Raw genomic sequence first — 21918 nt, forward strand, 5'->3', positions numbered from 1 at the left:
GCGAATTTATTCGCCCATCACTATCTATAACAGTTGGCACTGGGTGGGCATCAATCACTGGGCAGATAACGGGGCGAGGGTAAGGAAGGGAAAGAGACACAAGGCAGAATGTACTGAGTATTAATTCAATGGCCTTTCCCAGGTGATTTCTTTAAACTGCACAAAAGCAAACTTGGAGCTCCCGCTGCTGCCTGCACTGAAAGGAACTTGTGTATAATCACTCCTGCCCTTTGGTGTCAATATTTTTAATATATTTGCCCTTTCAGCTGATTTGCGCTGTCAGAGGTGTGAAAATTGACCACTTTAATCTTCAAAGAGATGAAAAGAAATGACAAGTGTCCGAGGCAAAGCTCTTAGGCCTCCCTGCCGAGGGTCCTTGTCATTAATTCTTCATTTCTCCGTGACAAGTAGCCGGGAGTTAATGGAATGGCAGAGGAACAATCAGTAAATGCCAAAAATACTGTGATATGATGTCATAGGGAATGGGGAGCTGCCACTGAGAGCAGTTATTTTCCACATTGCTCAGAAATCCAGCAGTATTTTGGATAACAGCTCCCATACCTGTGCCTGATAAATCTCATTGGCTGTGACATTTAAAAGCAGTCAAGCTTTTACCTTCCATGATACCACTCAGTCATTATGTGGTTAACTTAAAGCAACAGGACGGAATTTAAATGCTCTGCATACCCATTACTATAAAAAGCTAACCCCCTGCAATAATCTGGGCCCCAAAAGCATACCTCCCAACTGTCCCTTTTTCGGAGGGACAGTCCCTCTTTTGACAGCTCAACCCGCAGTCCCTCATTTGTACTGGAAAGTCCCTCTTTTCTCTGCACTGAAACAGCCAGAAAAAGAAACAAAGTTTCTCACTTAATTGGCTTTTAGCAGAGAGCCCAGAACAGCTAACAGGTGCAAATAAGATACTTTGTAACAATTTTGAGACACAAAAACACAGTTTAGATAAGGAGAAATATTTTCAAACTTTCATAACCTGCCAAATTTTGTAAAACAGACATGGTAATTAGGGGGTGTGGCCACAGAAAGGGGTGTGATCAAAAAATTGCTGCGCTACGTGCGGGAAATTTTTTTTTGTCCCTCTTTTTACTTCCAAAATGTTAGGAGGTATGCCAAAAGGAAGAATATTTGCCTTAGATAGAAGAGTATAGGGGTACAACTATGTTTGTGCAGTGCAGAACACACCAACAGCTAATTGTTGCTTTATTGTTGCAGTTGGTCTCTTTAAAAACAATTTAATGGGAGGCCCTTTAGAAATCCGGGACCGTTGGCAACAATCGTGATATGTGTAAGCATAATTTAAAGGGTCGAGGCCTTTTGTATAACAGAGATGATATTTTGCAGCCTTGCCTCGTGCTGATTCACTTGCTTTTCGAGGCTGCGGAGATGTTTTTCCTGACCACGTTGAAGCCCAAGGCAATTTTTCTTGTGCAGAGCCGACATTTCAGCCTTGGAGAGAGCTGAGCGGAGAGATTTCCCCTGTGAAACTGTCAGATCAAGAGATGGATCATGTGTTGTAAAAATAAATATATGAATGATAAAAACATTTATAGCCAGTCTCTCCAGCTGCAACATTAACTATCGGAGGGGCGTCCTAGTTCCCCCCAAACCTTCTCCTTACAGTGGGATTGCAGCAACACTTATTAATTGTAAACGTAATTGCTACTGAAAGCTCTATCGGTCTGGCTGCTGATATTCTAGTTCTGACTCCTGCAACAATGTAGTAACTGGTTACAAGAGCTGCAGGACACGTGAATTCTGCTGCATTGTTTCAGTAGTCAGAGACAGGAATCTGCAAATACTGCTCTGATGTTGCCTGAGATGTAGCTAATGTTGCAGATTTAGAGTTAAAGGGATCTTGTCATCGGAAAACATGTTTTTTCAAAACGCATCAGTTAATAGTGCTTCTCCAGCAGAATTCTGCACTGAAATCCATTTCTCAAAAGAGCAAACAGATTTTTTTATATTCAATTTTGAAATCTGACATGGGGCTAGACATATTGTCAATTTCCCAGCTGCCCCAAGTCATGTGACTAGTGCCTGCACTTTAGGAGAGAAATGCTTTCTGGCAGGCTGCTGTTTTTCCTTCTCAATGTAACTGAATGTGTCTCGGTGGGACATGGGTTTTTACTATTGAGTGTTGTTCTTAGATCTACCAGGCAGCTGTTATCTTGTGTTAGGGAGCTGCTATCTGGTTACCTTCCTATTGTTCTTTTGTTTGGCAGCTGGGGGGAAAAGGGGAGGGGCTGATATCACTCTAACTTGCAGTACAGCATTAAAGAGTGATTGAAGTTTATCAGAGCACAAGTCACATGACTTGGGGCAGCTGGGAAATTGACAAAATGTCTAGCCCCATGTCAGATTTCAAAATTCAATATAAAAAAATCTGTTTACTCTTTTGAGAAATGGATTTCAGTGCAGAATTCTGCTGGAGCAGCACTATTAACCGATTCATTTTGAAAAAAATGTTTTTTCCCATGACAGTATCCCTTTAAAGAACTAGGGCAAATTATTATCAAGAACTTCTAGGGGGCAGGTAGAGTCCCCTGTGGATTCTGCTTGGAGGACAAAGATAATGCAGAAGGTGTTATTGGAACCGAGCAAGTGTTTCTTTGTGTTCATCATAGTGTAATATAGAGAAATTCAATTGAATAAACAACCTTGGCCGACCCTGATGATGGAAGTTCCATATTGGAATTTTCTCTATTTTTGAGCCCCCTCACTTCCAGCCCGGGAATAGGAGCAGTCAGAAGTATTTAAGGGCTGCCAAGTCACGGTAACAGGATTTCTGGTTTCCCAGGGCCTGAATCACATTGGAGTTTGACCTTCTACAGCTGTTTGAGCTCCTAGAGAATGCTGGGAGCTGTAGTTCAACATCTGCCTTTGTGTTCACAGCAACATCCCAGTAGGTGCAAACAATGTATCGGTATTGGTAAAAACTAACATCCTGTTGCAAATCATTCACTGCATTTATCAGCATTTTTGTGAGTGGGGGTTCAGTAGAATGTCCACATGTCACCCAAATCGATGAATCATTTGCTATTCAGGCCTATGCGAATTAACCTGTATGCATAGGGCTCAGTTATTAACAAAAACTGCACATGAATTGCTAATGCTATACACCACGTTACTTGCATCTATACATGCGCTGTGTGCTAAGCCCCCTTACAAGAAATCTTTAAAGGATAAGTAAACCTTAAAAATAAGTGAATGTAAAACTGATGAAGGGGTTATTCTAAGCACTTTTGCAATGTACGTTCATTATTTATTTATTTTTAATTCCAAGATATTAAGGGATACATGTGCTGTTAATATGAATGAATTTTGTTACAACAGCACCACCTGCTGGTCAGTTTTCCACCAGTCTGACCACCAAGTAGTCAAGGAAGTTGTCAGGAGAAAGAAAAGAGGGTTGGTTTGATGTAGAAGTAGAAGAAGAGCCTCTTTCTCTCTCTCTCTCTCCTGACAATTTCCTTGACTACTTGCTGGTCAGACTGGTTGGAAACTGACCAGCAGATGGCGCTGTTGGAACAAAATTCATTCATAGTAACAGTACATGTATCCCTTAATACCTTGGAATTAAAAATAAACAAACAATGAATGTCCATTGTAAAAGTGCTTAGAATAGCTGCCTCATAGATTTTGCATTCACTTATTTTTAAGGTTTACTTATCCTGTAGCCCAGTATGCGCAAGTCCCTACACTGCTTCACCCCTGAAACCTGCTTGCTCACTTGTTTGCAGTGGGTGCTGAATTTAAAGTGGCAAAACAGGCTGGGAATGGGGTCGACTATACAAGAGACATTCACTAAAGGGCTAATTTTCGCCTGCAAAGGCTTTGCCACACTTTGTGCCACTTCGCCAAGCGCAAATTCATTACCATACGCTAATTCATCAAAACCCGAAGATGCGTCTCGCCAACCAAACGCTGGTGAAGTTTCGCAGATGCAAATGCTTGAAGTGGCCGCTTATTATTTCACGTGTCCAATGAAGCAAAATAAAGACAAAAGAGATCCTCTAATGTCCTAGACATGAGCCCACCCTAAAAAAAAAATTTGCCAGCGACGGCCACTTCGCCCTTTAGTAAATTTGCCCCCTGGTCTTGGCTCCCCTGTTCCCCGGGTCACTCCCCGTTAGTCACAGTGTTTTCTGTATGATCGTTCCACCCATAACTGCTACATGAGGCGCAATACTGCTGGGGTTGCAGCTAGACATGCAACTGACTTGCATCTAACGACGTAACTGGTGGTGGGTGCAGTGGGTGCAACATGGAGGCTAAAGAGTATGTGGGATGTATTTCCTAAGGTAGCAGGCCCTGGAGCAAATTTTGCACCCAGACTTCTGGTCTTTTAGTCAGTGGTATAACTATAGAGGAAGCAGACCCCGCAGTCGCAGGGGGGCCCAGATTGTGGGATCTGCTTCCTCTATAGTTAGTTTAAAAAAACCTCCTCCCCAGCCGCTCTCTTATCTACGGCGAGGAAGGGGGATGCAAGTTGGACTAGAATGGGCGGAGTTGGGGTGGAGAGTGGGCTGGGTGGAGGCGGGGAGTGGGCGGCAGAGGTGGGACGGAAGTGGGCGGCCCCTCTAAAGATTTTTTGGCAGATGGGCCCAGTGCACTCTAGTTATACAATTGCTCATAGTTATGCTACTGCTTGCACCCAGGGCTGGAACTAGCGTTAGGCAGTAGAGGCTAGGGTGCAAAGCTGGGGGATAGGGGCGCCGGGCATTTACCTTCTCTGCCACCTACCCCTGTCCCCTGTCTCCGTTTTGCTGTTCTTCGTGTGCGATCGTTCAAACACCTATTCGCTCATGTGCACATTGGGTGGGACACGACGTGTCTAACTGGGTTGCCTAGGGCGCCTGCCGACCTAATGAATCACATGATAATAGGGCGACAATAACCATGCTGGAATTGGTGCAATTCACACCTACACTCAAACCAGCTACCCAAAAAGTGTGCAACTTAAAGGGGTAGTTCACCTTTGTGTTAACTTCTAGATTGTGTTCACTAAAGGTCGTTATTCCTTAACGCACTGTTTTGTGCATTATTTTAGACACATTATTTAAGGAACGATTCATCAAAGTATTTTCGCATGCGCTAATAGACATATCGCAAGCGTTAATTCTACATTTCTGCACAGCGGTATTCTAATCGCATTGTGATACTTATAGAATAGAATTAATCCTAACGCATTATTCAATAACATCTTTTAAGCGATAAAAGCATAAAATAGTGCGATAATCACTGTGAAATATAAAATCTCCCAGGAGTAGGCGTTACTAAACAACATCAGATGGATTAATAGAGGAAGATGTAAGTGAGGAGATGTAGGGCAGAAATTAAAGACCTTTATGTGGAACTGGAGATTTACCTACAGCCAATAATACGTTTTCATGATTCCTTGGGCAGGTCCAAAATGCACTACGTTCTGTGTCATGGAATTATATTAAGTTTCCCAGAGAAAGGAATGACTAGAATACTGTAAAAACAGACTTCTACTCTGCCAGTGGCAACCCGAATGTCTTAGGTGCTATAAATTGCACTAATAACATGTGGCAATATCAAATGCCCTAAAATATCGCACAAAATAACGCACAATCAATCGTTAATTCTAATTTTTGCACCATGCTATAAATAACACTCACTCTATCGACCTTTAGTGAATCAGCCCCTTAGTATGTTATATAATAAGCAACTTTTCAATTGGTCTGTATTATTTATTTATTTATTTGCCTTCTTCTGAGGCTTTCCAACTTTCAGATGGGGGTCACTGACCCCATCTAAAAAACAAATGCTCTCTAAGGTTACAAATTTATTGTTACTACTAATTTAATTACTCATCTTTCTATTCAGGCCTCTCCTAGACCCATTCCAGTCTCTCATTCGAATCAATGCATGGTTGCTAAGGTAATTTGGACCCTAGCAACCAGATTGCTCAATCTGCAAACTGGAGAACTGCTAAATAAAAAGCAAAATAACCACAAATAATAAAAAATAAAGAACAATTGTAAAGCACTAATTCACATTACTGTTAGTAGTTATACTTATTTATAAAGCATCAAGTTGCGGTGCGTGCCTCTACCATTAAGCTACATGCAATGCCCTATTCTTTAATGTATGTGCATTACTGCATGACATTTTCTGTTTAAAGGGAAAATATATGCTATTAAAAAAGGATTCTGACTTTTCTGATAAATGCGTTAGTCCCTGGACATTTCCTACTTGATAGAGCTGCAGGCGAGAGGTGGCGCTGTTCTATTGTAGTCTATAGAAAGTGTTTGCTGGTCAAAAGTGGTATTGCAACTACCTGCAGGTGACAAAGCTATCAATGGCATCTTGCAAAGATCTAAATGAAATTTCCTCTTTCTGCAGAATTCTTTCGGCACATCTGTGAATCATGAACAAAAAGACAGCTGTTTTTATTGACTTTTATCCGCATTTATGTCTTCCCATTATACTCCACTCACCCAAGGGTTAATTGTGGCTAGATTGTGGGAGCCGGCTAATGGATTATGGCTTTATGATTTTTACCTATTGGCTCAGGCAGATGTGGGCGGGATGCTGGAGGGTTTTTTTTTTCCTGCTCACTAATGACCTAACTGACGTTCTCCTTCACTAAAAGCCTCCAGAAAGGGAATCTGTTCCAAATGGCAGTATTTTAGCCTGGGCAGGAATACTTCTCCACCTCTTGCTGAGTCCCCCATAGGGCCCCAACAGGCCTTTTACTCTTTGCTGCAGACACAACACTTTTAGAGATTGAGGAATACGACCCCCCCCCCGACCCCCTTATTTTTCCCCATTCGCTGGGCATCCTCTTGTAGGCAAAGATAATGTGCAAATTCCTGCTAAATCTGAGCGACTCATTTTCCTAGCCGGGGTAAGTAACCGTTTTATACCTAATCTGTTTTAAGCCTGTTCCTTTGTATATCTCCTGCTCTCCCCAGAGCCATAACAGTATTTGGGAGCAATAAATTTACTGTAGCGGCCCTTAATGCAGTCTCCACATTGCACAAAATACAGATTGGCCGTTTATTTATTAAGTCTCAAACCGGTCTCATATTTCAAACACTACTGGGGGGGGGGGGAGTGTTAAAATCCCCTTTCTTATTTATCCCAGCAAAATGTCTTAGACCCTACTACTACAGGGAGGGGACAGATGAACCCCCTTTCCCCCCTAAATCTCCCTCTTTCGCAGTGGAACGTCAGGTCTCTCAGCTGTTTCTGGAATGTGTGCGAGATGACAAAATACGAAGCATAAACCTCTTCCCAGCTGCTTTCAATAACGTTATTTTTAACTGTAGAGCAGAAGCTTTCAGCTGTGAGTCTCCTGTCCGTCCGTCTGGGAGATGGTTTTGGTGTCAGTTGTGCAAGGAAGCAGTCAATAGCTGGAGACCGTTAGTGGGAGGAGCTCTTCAGAGATGTTACATTGTTACTCTGTAATCTTTAGTTTCCAGTAGATGATACATTGTATCCCTGGCCTGACTCTACTGATTAAGATTCAGTGTTGTGATGCAAAGCAACTTTCCCATATACAGTATGTTCATTGCATAGTGGTTTTAAAGTTATAGGTAAATGTTATTGCTATTGAAAGCAGTATTTGTTTCTATTTTTTGTGTGTGATTTCTGAATCAATGTAGCAGAAGTCGGTTCTATTCGGGGTCTCTTCATCTGCTGGCTTCTGCTACATTGTCGCCAACAAATTAAAGGAGAAGGAAAGCTATGGAGGCATTTTATTGCCAATAGATTAGCTGCTATAGTGTAAGTGCCGGCGTTAAAAGTCAATGGGCGTCTGAATAGCGTTTTTTTGCAATTTTGACACGAGTGACTTTTCAGACGCGCATCCCTAATTTTTTCACGAAAATTTATTCGCTGACATTGAAAAGCGGAAATTCGCTACTAATTCGCGCTGGTCGAATTTATTCGGCCATCACTAGTGGAAATGAGGGATCATGGAGGTTTAACCTGTGATAGAAAATTAGATATAGAAAAATTAGATATAAAAGAAAGACGTATAATTATTTTATACCAATACTGCGCCACACCACTATCTGGAGAGCTATATTGCACAAGATCCGTCACTGTGATATTCTTTACGATTCCCCCTTTCGGGTATATACTCACAAGATTTGTCGGATTTTTGATGCATATAATAATGTTGGACCTTCGCCTTATAAGTTCCCTCCAGTCATCCAGCAAGTAGAATAATAAAGATATAAAGCAAAATATTGTACAATATTGCTTTAATAAATGTTAGAAATGAAAACAAGTGATTTTTTACTCACAAGAATAGCCAGATCATAAAGCACATAGTACCCAAAGTGATATTAAAGTCCGGACTTCTCTGGGACCAGGAAAGCTTCTCCTGTTGAGTCTGTGATCGGTGAATAAATCAAACTTCTCCAATATCTGACGCGTTTTGCAGTCTCCCTTGACCGCTTCCTCAGGGTAGTTGTGATGATCACACAAGTTCTTGTTAATCATGTGGGTACTGCTTACTCCCTGTTGCACACTGACCCATGTATGATTATTGTGACATAATCAAACGCAACTTGAGGTTCAAATTTCATAATTCACAGCAAGTACCCAATAAATATATAAACATATTCCAAGCAATTGACAATATATTGTGATTATAGCAGTTAATCAAAAAATTTTATGTAGTTTTGACTAGGGATGCACCAAATCCACTATTTTGGATTCGGCCGAACCCCTGAATCCTTTGCGAGAAATTTGGTTGAATACCTAACCGCATCCGAATCCTAATTTGCATATGCAAATCTGAATCCTGCTGAAAAAGGCCGAATCACAAACCGAATACTGGATTCGATGCATCCCTAGTTTTGACCATATACATTAAAAATGCTAATTTATGCATATTCATTCAAAAATGTTTTCTTAAGACTGATAAATTAAAAACTCTCATAAATAGTTAATGACAATAAATTAAGATTATGTTTAATCTGTGGCCCAGCTGTTGTTAATCTGCAACTCCCAGCATCCCACCAAGAGCCAAACACTGCCAGGAAGGATGCATGTAGTTGGACATTGCTGTAAGCTTAGACCTCAGGTCTTTCTTTAGGGCTCCATATGCCTGATCTCTAACTGCAAATGAGAAGAGAATTCTTCATGGTTTAGAATTTTAGCTAACAGCAAATTCTACTACAATTGCAGTACATTTGAGCATAGAGATTGGGGAAAGAGAAAGGAGGATCAGGCATGAAGGCATAAGAAGGATTGGAGAGGAGGTGAAAAGCGCACAGGGATATTGGAAGGAGTGAAAAAGAAAGTAAAGAGGGCATGGAGACATGGGGAGGAGTGGAAAAGGAGGCAAAGAGGGTATGGGAAGAGGGGAAGGAGTAGAGAGGAGGTAAAGAGGGTATAGAGATATGGGAAGGATTGGAGAGGAGATGAGAAGGGCGTGGAGATACAGGAAGGAATGCAGAGGAGTGAAGATGTCATTGATAAATGGGAATATGGGAAGGATTGGATAAGAGGTGAAGAGGGCATGGAGATATGAGAAGGATTGAAGAGAAGACAAAAAGGGTTTAGAGATATAGGAAGGAGGGAAGAGGTCATGGAGACATGGGAAGGGTTGGAGAAGTAGTGAAGAGGGTATGGAGATAAGGGAAGAAGTGGGAGAAGTTAAAGAGGACATGGAGAAATTAGAATAACTGGAGAGGGATGAAGATGTTACAGATATGTAAAGCAGAGTGAACAGCAGATGAAGAGGGCATGGAGACATGGGAATGGTTGGCAAGAAGGGTTGAAGGCATAGAGGTATGGGAAGAAGTGGAGATTATGGGAGGGTAGGAGACAGAGTTGGTAGAAAAGAGTGGGCATGGATTTGCGTTGAAGTGTGAATGTCTAACAATTCAGTGTAATCCTCTTGGTGAGTGACATGACCTTGGCCAATATAGCGCCAAATCCGTAGCATTTCAGTAATATGATATGTGTGGGCTCACAGTGCCTTAATAATGTTATTGCATATAATCAGTGATGGGCGAATTTCTCCCGTTTCTCTTTTCTGAAAAAATTGTGAATTTCTTGCAAAATTCGCAAATTTCCTACAAAATTCGTGAAACAGTGAAAAATAATTGAAACGCGAATTAAGACGACGCGTCAAAATTATTTTGACGCAGGTGACAATTCCAACGTCGGCGACAATTGTGATGTGCATTAAAATCAATGGGCGCCTATTAAATGTCGCCAATGAATTTTCACGGCTTTTTGGGAATTTATTCGCCGGTGGCGAAATGCGGAAATAAATTCGCCCATCACTACATGTAATATCTTTATTTATATGTGAGGGCAGTCAGGCAGCATCCATTTTTACAAATATCTATCTATATTATATATGGATCACTGCTAAGGCACCAAATACATCACAGATAAATACAACGCAAAGCAGTCCCACATATAAACATACCATACACCAAATGACATAGGTGTGTCTTACTGCTCCATGGTCTCATCAGAGAAGGTCTCCTCTCTTGCAGGGAATAAAGTTATTCATCACAGGTCTCCTCTAATGATTGGCCAAATGGCGCAAAACGTGTCAGGAGAGACGAACTTAAGGGCCATTACAGGAAGTTCCCTCTTACATTTAAAGGGATACTGTCATGGGAAAAAAACATTTTTTCAAAATGAATCAGTTAATAGTGCTGCTCCAGCAGAATTCTACACTGAAATCCATTTCTCAAAAGAGCAAACATATTTTTTTATATTCAATCTGGTGCTAGACATATTGTCAATTTCCCAGCTGCCCCAAGTCATGTGACTTGTGCTCTGATAAACTTCAATCACTCTTTACTGTTGTACTGCAAGTTGAAGTGATATCACCCCCTCCCTTTTCCCCCCCCAGCAGCCAAACAAAAGAACAATGGGAAGGTAACCAGATAACAGCTCCCTAACACAAGATAACAGCTGCCTGGTAGATCTAAGAACAACACTCAATAGTAAAACCCATGTCCCACTGAGACACATTCAGTTACATTGAGAAGGAAAAACAGCAGCCTGCCAGAAAGCATTTCTCTCCTAAAGTGCAGGCACAAGTCACATGACCAGGGCAGCTGGGAAATTGACAAAATGTCTAGCCCCATGTCAGATTTCAAAATTGAATATAAAAAAAATTTGTTTGCTCTTTTGAGAAATGGATTTCAGTGCAGAATTCTGCTGGAGTAGAACTATTAACTGATGCGTTTTGAAAAAAACATGTTTTCCGATGACGGGATCCCTTTAACGTTTCCTTCATTAGGCTATTTGCTTCCCTTCTGGCAGCTGTTGTGCCAATGGCCTCACCTCACATCATGGCATAAACATCTGCCAAGCACAGAAATAAAGGGCAATAAACAGGGCCCTACCAATTTCACGTCTGTTCTGCTCCATCTTGTCTCTGTGCACGTTTAATGATTAGCACTTTCGTTAAGCACTTTATTGCAATAACAAACTGGAACGTTCTAGAAGAGATTCGCTTCCTATCGTACGTTAGCGGTTCGGGGTCATTTGCTGGAGGCTGTTTACTTAACACACTGTTCCATCTGGTTTTTGCTCCTCTGCAGTTGTAGGGACGCTCACACATCTGGCACGGATTGTACAGCGACTGCAATCACCGCTCACTAGATTGAAACAAAATACTAAGGGATGTTCATTTTGATGACTTGTTTGAAGGAACTACTTAACGTTTTCCTTTTTATGTTGCATTTATTCCTTTGGTCCACCCAAGAGGCCTGTATGCTCTTTGTAAGCTGCAGCATAACACTGAGTGGTCAATTATTGGGGTTCCCTTGGGATTTTTTTATGATACCACAATTCTTATTATTCATCTTCAAGGGGGAAGAAGCTTGAAGAAGCTCATTGGGGCAGACTTGTACAGCATTGATCAGATAAGGACCCAGGGTTTGTGCTGTGCCTAGCGGTTATTTAGTAGGTAGCCAACTTGGCTTAATAATGACTTGCTTAAACTATGCCGCATGATTTACTTGGGCAAACATGGTGAGCTTTTTATTAATTGCTTATTTGCACATGAGGTTTGGGAATCATTTCTAATTCGCATATCAGTACTGGTTACTCTATTAGATGGGATATAGATCCAACCTATTTTTAGGCAAATAATTGGAGTGTTTTTCACCTTATTCATGGCTGACATGTCAGTATTATTTTAAACGTGTGTGTTTTAAAGTTTGAATAAATAAAGTGTGTTTCAAAAACTTTATTCGCAGTAGTTAGACCCCTTTATGAGTAATTTCCCGTTTTCTTTACAGTCCTTCTTTTTTTGTACCTAAACTTATATATTATATTTTCCCTAAATACTGGGATTCTTTGGACATTATGTAGCACAGTGGTGTAATTATATATTCAGGGCCGGATTTCCGTGCCTGGCACCCCTAGGCTGAAAGATTCTAGCGCCTGCCTCGATACTAGTGTGAGCGTGCGCGAGCACATGCGGCTGCTCGCTGGGGAGTTGTGACTCCCCAGTGGTAAGCAACAATGCTGCCCCTGAAAATTTGCCGCCCTAGGCCCGGCCTTTATGGCCTCACCACAAATTCGGGCCTGTAGATATTGCTTGGTCCCACAGATTATTTTTCAGGCCCCCAAAATGTCTAGAAGTTGTTTTACCAATATTTATTGAAATTTTATAATTTTTGGGGACCCCCTGCAGCCGCAGGGTCTGCTTCTTCTGTAGTTATGCCCCTGATGTAGCACCTCAAAGCTCAGGGTTGTGATACTCTTTTTTCACATATGTTTTGTCTGCCTGCAGCTGAGGGTCTGGCGCTGTAGCTCCTGGACCACTGTATCAAATTGGTGAGTTCTCTACTTTGAATAGTCTATCTGGTGTCCATGTATTATCTATCCTGTACCTTTCCCAGAATCCCAAACTGCCTATGCCTTAGTGGATGCTCACAGATGGGATTTTTCAGCTTCGGAAGACTTAAAGTTCGACATTGCCAACTTGGGTTACTATGGAGGCTACTGGAGTGTAAAGCTGTCCATAAACGCAAAGATCTCATCGTTACGAATCGACGATTCGTCCGATTTTCGGAACGTGTGTGGAGAGTCCCGACATTTTTCGTCCGACGGGGATCGGTCGTTTGGTCAATCAGACAGGTTAAAAAACTTCTGTCGGCTGCGGGTAATATCTCTGAGTGTATTGCCGATCGTACGATTTTCAGTGGCGGCCCTTAGCTTTGCTGTCAGGGGCAGAACATCGTCTGATCTGTTCTTTAACTACTTTATTTGGTCGCAATTGTAAAACTTTGATCTGAATGGTGAGTGGCAGGTCGGGAGATGGGAAAGTCCGATCGTACATTGATTCGTACGATCGGATCTTTGCGTCTGTGGCCAGCTTTAGACTTGCCTAATTAAACACAAGAGGGCACCCGGAATACCAGTGAATCCACTTCCCAACATCCCAGCCAATAAATAAGCCCCAAACATTATGTGTCGGTATTGCTCTGATCTGAAGTTAAGGAGGCTAAACCCTCTATGAAAGATGCCCATTTATGTGCAACGTCCTGTGAAGTCACCAAGCTATGTAATCTTCCAGAAGGTTTATGTTTGAGATACTTGGAAGTAGGGATGCACCGAATCCAGGATTCGGTTCGGGATTCGGTTCGGTATTCAGCCTTTTTCAGCAGGATTCCGATTCGGCCGAACCGAATCCTAATTTGCATATGCAAATTAGCGGTGGGAAGGGAAATCGCGTGACTTTTTGTCACAAAACAAGGAAGTAAAAAATGTTTCCCCTTCCAACCCCTAATTTGCATATGCAAATTAGGATTTGGATTCGGTTCGGTATTCGGCCGAATCTTTCGCAAAGGATTCAGGGTTTCGGCCTAATCCAAAATAGTGGATTCAGTGCATCCCTACTTGGAAGTGATATTTTGGCCCCACGCCTGCCCAGGATACACAAAAAACATTTTCTATAATTTGTACAGCAGTAAAAACATTGACAAACTTCCCTTTACGGAACGACAGCCTCCCCCCTTGATTTTAACCTTCCCCGACTCTTGTGTCCTTCGTGAACCGAAAGGCTCTAAAATGTGAATCAGTTTCTTTACATTTTTGTGGTGAGATCACAGAGGTGACTACATTTCCAGCCGGCCAGATATTACCCAGAAATGAATGTTTTTCTGAATCAGCCCCAGCTGGTGCGCCGCATTGAACAAGACAAGAAAACTCCTGTTGAAGGCGATTCTTTTTTCTACCCTGCAGACCAACGGCCGTTCCATACAAATATGGACTTGTTGAGGTATCTGTCACATCACAGCATTTGCCAAATTCTTTCCTTGCTCCGGCTGCAGGGGCTGAGCTGTACGGAAAAACTTTTGGTCGGATAAATTTATCTGTGTCACAAAATCTCATCATGCAGCTGCCCTCAATGGCACGAGATATTCGGGGATGCTATAAAATCCCATCTGATGTGCTGCAATATTACTTTTTATCCAGTACAATTGGGTGCCTGGTGGTTATACACGTGTATATCTGCCGTCATGTTTCAATGAGAAACAGCAGTTTGCTCCCATAGAAGTACCACATCACATGCAATTTTTATGGATTTAGCAGATCTGATTTAAAATCAGTTACATTATTTTTAGACATTCAATCCCCCCTTTCAGTTTTTTAGTTTGTCTGGGTGCAAGAAAAAGGACTGCACATTCTACACCTTCTGCAGCAATGTTATACTTCTGGCACAAAGATATATATATTTAGCAAGGGGAGGGTTAAAAGGAACATAAATCTAAGAGTCTTAAGGAATAATCCACACAACTGGCTCTGTAATGCTGTAACTACATGTTTGTTCTACCATTTCCAGGTATAAACACATCCTTACACAGATTTGCCTTTACTTATAAGGGCAAAATATAACCTTTTACATTTGTCTCTATGTAAGCAAAAGATTAAATTCCCTAATAAATATTCTGAATTTATATGCTGAATTTACTTTAGAGATTTGCAGACTCGATCACTAGCATCTAATGTGCACTGAATCCATTAAGTTATAGTGAAATGGATTGTGTGTGAGATAATAGTCTCTGGGAAGGGACAGTGACTGTGGGATAGCAGGTATAGTAGGGAGAGATGGTGCCTATAGTAACAGTGGATAATAGTCTCTGGGAAGGGAGTGTGACTGTGGGATAGCAGGTATAGTAGGGAGAGATGGTGCCTATAGTAACAGTGGATAATAGTCTCTGGGAAGGGAGTGTGACTGTGGGATAGCAGGTATAGTAGGGAGAGATGGTGCCTATAGTAACAGTGGATAATAGTCTCTGGGAAGGGAGTGTGACTGTGGGATAGCAGGTATAGTAGGGAGAGATGGTGCCTATAGTAACAGTGGGATAATAGTCTCTGGGAAGGGAGTGTGACTGTGGGATAGCAGGTATAGTAGTGAGAGATGGTGTCTATAGTAACAGTGGGATAATAGTCTCTGGGAAGGGAGTGTGACTGTGGGATAGCAGGTATAGTAGGGAGAGATGGTGCCTATAGTAACAGTGGATAATAGTCTCTGGGAAGGGACAGTGACTGTGGGATAGCAGGTATAGTAGGGAGAGATGGTGCCTATAGTAACAGTGGATAATAGTCTCTGGGAAGGGAGTGTGACTGTGGGATAGCAGGTATAGTAGGGAGAGATGGTGCCTATAGTAACAGTGGGATAATAGTCTCTGGGAAGGGAGTGTGACTGTGGGATAGCAGGTATAGTAGGGAGAGATGGTGCCTATAGTAACAGTGGATAATAGTCTCTGGGAAGGGAGTGTGACTGTGGGATAGCAGGTATAGTAGGGAGAGATGGTGTCTATAGTAACAGTGGATAATAGTCTCTGGGAAGGGAGTGTGACTGTGGGATAACAGGTATAGTAGGGAGAGATGATGCCTATAGTAACAGTGTATTATAGTCTTTGGGAAGGGAGTGTGACTGTGGGATAGCAGGTATAGTAGGGAGAGATGGTGCCTATAGTAACAGTGTATTATAGTCTTTGGGAAGGGAGTGTGACTGTGGGATAGCAGGTATAGTAGGGAGAGATGGTGCCTATAGTAACAGTGTATTATAGTCTTTGGGAAGGGAGTGTGACTGTGGGATAGCAGGTATAGTAGGGAGAGATGGTGTCTATAGTAACAGTGGGATAATAGTCTCTGGGAAGGGAGTGTGACTGTGGGATAACAGGTATAGTAGGGAGAGATGGTGCCTATAGTAACAGTGTATTATAGTCTTTGGGAAGGGAGTGTGACTGTGGGATAGCAGGTATAGTAGGGAGAGATGGTGCCTATAGTAACAGTGGATAATAGTCTCTGTGAAGGGAGTGTGACTGTGGGATAGCAGGTATAGTAGGGAGAGATGGTGCCTATAGTAACAGTGGATAATAGTCTCTGGGAAGGGAGTGTGACTGTGGGATAGCAGGTATAGTAGGGAGAGATGGTGTCTATAGTAACAGTGGATAATAGTCTCTGGGAAGGGAGTGTGACTGTGGGATAGCAGGTATAGTAGGGAGAGATGGTGCCTATAGTAACAGTGGATAATAGTCTCTGGGAAGGGAGTGTGACTGTGGGATAGCAGGTATAGTAGGGAGAGATGGTGCCTATAGTAACAGTGGATAATAGTCTCTGGGAAGGGAGTGTGGAATAGTAGGTATAATAAGACAAGATGGCAGCAGTCATGATCATTGTTGCCCAACGTATAGAACTTAAGCTGTACAAAACATACCCTAAAGTTAAAGTCATGTAGGAAATTATTGAGACATCAACTTTCTAGGATCTAATGCAGACTGTAAAAGGCCAACTTTCCCAGATGTAAAACAACCAGTCTTTCTTCTGTTCAGTGTAGGACAGAGCTTAATGGCAATTTCTTTGCTTACCCTCTGGTGATTGTAATGTGCATAGTTTAAGAAGAATTAAGATATTTGCCATTACAGAGGTCAGACTCATCTCCCATCATAACCAGTTGAATAAGTGGTTCTGGCAGAAGAGCTGACATGCTAGGACTATTGATGGCCTCTCGGTGCCAGTAATTAATGAATTTGCCTTTCAGACAAGGAGCCTCAGTCTGAACCCGGTTGCGGCCCCTTAGAATAATAGCGCATATTTTCAGTGTCCTTTATGCAATTTGTATCCTGTCTCGCAATGAATGAATGACTAGGGAAGCTCATATGCACAAAAGGAGGGGATTAATGCAGCAGTTCTATGTCCCCTTGTCTGTGCTCTCATAGCCGCCTGCTCCCTTTAAGTGCCTTACATCACTGCGCTTGTTCAGCAATTAGATCAATAAAGAGAGACCTATTTTTGTCCCTTGCAAGAGATAAAGCTCTTCCCCATAGATAATACAGGAATTCTGCACTTTGCTAAAATGAAACGCAGCTTGCACAGTCCACTGATAGTCCTGGTGGTGGTATAAAGATAGAAAATCTTTAAATGCCTCCCAGAGAAGATTAATTATTCAGCTTTGATGCAGTAAATTGTCTAGAACCCAGGGCTGGAACTAGGGGTAAGCAGAAGAGGCATGTGTCTATGGAGCAAAACTTGGGGGGCTCCAGGCCCCTTCTCTACTACATACCCCTAGTATGCAAAGCACAAGAATGAGTGCAGTTGTTTGCGCAGATGCATGTGTGCAGGGAGGGGGTGACGCTGTCAGCCGGGATTCCTGGGGTGCCCAGCTGGCCTGGCCCGGCCCTGCTAGAACCACAATGTATTGTCTATTGTTGGTATCAAATGCCCCAATGTTGCGTATGCTTTTAGAGTAGGGATGCCAAGGGATGCTTGTGAATGGTGCATTGGCAGTGGATGCGATGCCTTTGGGTGCAATATTTATAGTCAACATGTCTATGTCTGGGGTCAGATCAGGCTGATCCATTCTTTTGGCCCCCAGGCTAACAATCAGATCATAACAGACCAATGGAAGTAGGGCTATATCAATGTGATTGAAACTTGCCAGATAGATCTCTGGCCAGTTTTGAGGGGAGGCCATTGGGAAGACCCAGTACATAGACAGAGAAGGTGCTGACTGGGTGCAGGGGGTACATCTGTACTGGGGCCAGGCCTAAAAGGGGGCCCAGCTGTGCTGCACATTTTGAATCAGCCGGGCCCCCTTTGACAGTGTTAAAACCGCCAAAGACCCGAGGGTGTGAACGCAGCCGAAGACCCGAAAAGATCCTAGTCGGAAAACACCCGAAGCGGGGAACGAAAACAAAGCCACGAAAAGACCCAAAGTTGAAGTCCTGAAAATATATTTTTTTTATAATGGGGTCCTGACCACCAATGGCTTTTTATAACTTGTGGGCGAGGGGGTGTACCGTTTTCAGCATTGTCAGTGTGGCCTTTTTACTGTGGGGTGGGTGGCAGGCTCGGACTGGCAATCTGTGGGTTCTGGCAAATGCCAGGGGGGCTGCTGTAAATTGCCATAGACAGTCACTATGTATTGGGATGGTGGGGGGCTGTTTGGGCTGCTGTGTGGCTTGTTTGGGCCTCTGTGTACCTGAAATGCCAGGGCCTATTTTCAATCTCAGTCCAGACCTTGTGGGCCGGATCTGGGGGGTTGTGGTGGGGCTTTGGGGCATTTCTGCAGTGGGCAGGGACCAGGGGGCCCAGAAAATTTTGTTGTACGGGACCCGTGATTTCTGATAGCCCTGACTTGGTCTGAAGGGGTCCAATACAGGGTCAGACTGAGCTGGTGATACACTGGGGAGAAACCTGGTGGACCCTGCTCGCCCAGAAACCCGATCCAAAGGACCTGAGCTACTGCCAGAGGGACAAAGTAATTGATGGTACATGGTTCACTAATACACAGCTCTTATGTATATAAAAACTTATGGTAGAAGTAATTTTGCACAAGTCCAGGTTTAACTCTTTGTTTTCCCTGCCGTGTGTAAGGACTGGCTTCTTCTAAGCACAATCCTGTTTGGAGAATTAGTGTCTGTTGAATCCCATGTGAGCGCGACGGTCACTGGGTGGGATCTGGGGGGAAACAGCTGATAATAGCCTGGGAAAGCCCTCCAGCCAGTCTAATGATAATATCTGATTGCCACTTGGAAAGCAGGAAATCATTTAAGCACAATTGGAACTGACTTCAGCTGAGTGTTTGATTTTCTTTCCTATGGGTCACTAGTAGCCTAATGTGGAACAGCTGAGCCCAGACCTACGCCCCCTCTTCCCAACAGAACCCTGTACCTCTCTGTTCAGCTGGAAGCACTCGCATTCTATCTGGTTAGCCGTTGTGTTGTCTTCTGGAAAAGGAAATTTAGCGTTTCGAAAATCCCGGTCACCAAAATTTGAATCGCATAAAAGCGTGACTAATCTCCCTGAAATGCCGGCTAGAATCTAAATCACCAGCAGGATGGCACTCGGAGTGCTTAGTTTTCTGAAGTTGCCCGAAGTTGCTTCACGAGGTAACTACGAGTGACTTCGGAAAACGAAACGGCAATTTCAATTCTAGCCGTTTGGGGAGATTAGTTGTCCGAAGAAGAAGCGGTTTGTCGCTGAGCGACTAATCTCCCCCAGTAGCTTTATGTGCCCCTGCCCTAAACTATGCAAGTTAAGCTTCTGAGTGCTGGTGAGCAGTGCCCAAGAAAATCCACTTTCAGCCTGGAGACAACGACCCAGCAGCTCATCACTCTCTCTCAGCTGGTACCAGCTTTCATCTTTCTTTTGCATCAGGGCTGCTGAAGTTCTATCCCGGCTTAAATCGCTTTTGCAGGAGATCACAGCATGCCTTTAGGTTAGTCTTGTATGAGCAATGGGGATTCTGGATGAAAGACAAGTTAAAAGTACACAAAAAAAGAAATATAACTTTATACAAAGCCAGTCGTAAAAATATTTTTGGTTTTATGGGTTTACTTTTTATCTTAAGTAAAAATGCAGGTTTTTTTTTATTCTGCTTTGACAGATTAAAGTGGAGGGGCCCAAGCAATGTATTTAGGCCAATCTGTACCCAATGGGAGCATTAGAACCCTCATAGGGTTGGATAAACTATCCTTTAACCAGTCATATATAAGAACATTCATTGGAGTAGACCAATGTCCAGTAAATGAGAGCATTAAACCTTCACTGTGCTAGACCAGCCAATAGCTAATGGTAACATCTGAATGTTCAGAGGGCTAGATCAACCTTTACCCAATCAGATCATTAGAACCTTCAAAGGGTAACTCCATCCTGTGTCCATTCAGACCTACAGCCCATCACAGGGTTCGGGCAATGTTCTAGCCAGTTATAACATTGGTACTCTCATTTACTGGCCTACACCAACCTGTAGTCAGTGATTCCATCGGAATATTCTAAGGGCTTTACCAATCCATTCCCGATTAGACCATTAGAACCCTCAAGGGGCCTACACCAACCTGTAGTCGATGATTCCATTGGAATATACTAAGAGCTTTACCAATCCATGCCTGATTAGACCATTAGAACCCTCAAGGGGCCTACACCAAACTGTAGTCGATGATTCCATTGGAATATACTAAGAGCTTTACCAATCCATGCCTGATTAGACCATTAGAACCCTCAAGGGGCCTACACCAACCTGTAGTCGATGATTCAATTGGAATATACTAAGAGCTTTACCAATCCATGCCTGATTAGACCATTAGAACCCTCAAGGGGCCTACACCAACCTGTAGTCGATGATTCCATTGGAATATACTAAGAGCTTTACCAATCCATGCCTGATTAGACCATTAGAACCCTCAAGGGGCCTATACCAACCTGTAGTCGATGATTCCATTGGAATATACTAAGGGCTTTACCAATCCAAGCCTGATTAGACCATTAGAACCCTCAAGGGGCCTAGACCAACCTGTAGTCGATGATTCCATTGGAATATTCTGAGGGCTTTACCAATCCATGCCTGATTAGACCATTAGAACCCTCAAGGGGCCTACACCAACCTGTAATCGGTGATTCCATTGGAATATTCTAAGGACTTTACCAATCCATGCCTGATTAGACCATTAGAACCCTCAAGGGGCCTAGACCAACCTGTAGTCGATGGTTCCATTGGAATATACTAAGAGCTTTACCAATCCATGCCTGATTAGACCATTAGAACCCTCAAGGGGCCTACACCAACCTGTAGTCGATGATTCAATTGGAATATACTAAGAGCTTTACCAATCCATGCCTGATTAGACCATTAGAACCCTCAAGGGGCCAACACCAACCTGTAGTCGATGATTCCATTGGAATATACTAAGAGCTTTACCAATCCATGCCTGATTAGACCATTAGAACCCTCAAGGGGCCTACACCAACCTGTAGTCGATGATTCCATTGGAATATACTAAGGGCTTTACCAATCCAAGCCTGATTAGACCATTAGAACCCTCAAGGGGCCTAGACCAACCTGTAGTCAATGATTCCATTGGAATATTCTGAGGGCTTTACCAATCCATGCCTGATTAGACCATTAGAACCCTCAAGGGGCCTACACCAACCTGTAATCGGTGATTTCATTGGAATATTCTAAGGACTTTACCAATCCATGCCTGATTAGACCATTAGAACCCTCAAGGGGCCTAGACCAACCTGTAGTCGATGGTTCCATTGGAACATACTAAGAGCTTTACCAATCCATGCCTGATTAGACCATTAGAACCCTCAAGGGGCCTACACCAACCTGTAGTCGATGATTCCATTGGAATATACTAAGAGCTTTACCAATCCATGCCTGATTAGACCAATGAGAGCATTTGAATGTTCACAAAGTTAAACCAAGCTGAAGGCAACCATAGCACTTGATGAACCTGTTGCCAACAGAACATTACATTTATTATACATATAGAAATATTACATATTAGAAATGTTTTATTTTCTAAGTCTGTTTGGGTTATTTTCAGTCTCCCACGTCCACAGTCACAATGTCAGAGCATTAGCTGTTCCCTTGTAGCTTTATGAGCACATGTCCCTGTGAGTTGTTTTTCTGGCATT

At 42.8% G+C, this 21918-nt stretch overlaps 1 protein-coding gene across 2 annotated transcripts in view; it reads left to right on the forward strand.

Moving 5' to 3' along the window:
- Positions 1 to 21918, forward strand: part of prickle2.S (prickle planar cell polarity protein 2 S homeolog) — a 251230-nt gene that overhangs the window by 99013 nt on the left and 130299 nt on the right. The window contains exon 1 of one of the 2 annotated variants that reach the window (XM_041561791.1): positions 6648 to 6892. The exons of the other annotated variant lie outside the window; for it this stretch is intronic. The gene's annotated coding sequence lies outside the window, so the exon portion shown is untranslated. Of the gene's footprint in view, positions 1 to 6647; positions 6893 to 21918 lie in introns of those variants that run through there. 2 annotated transcript variants of the gene reach the window in all.

Source organism: Xenopus laevis, chromosome 4S, assembly GCF_017654675.1.
Source record: "Xenopus laevis strain J_2021 chromosome 4S, Xenopus_laevis_v10.1, whole genome shotgun sequence".
Taxonomy (NCBI): Eukaryota; Metazoa; Chordata; class Amphibia; order Anura; family Pipidae; genus Xenopus; species Xenopus laevis.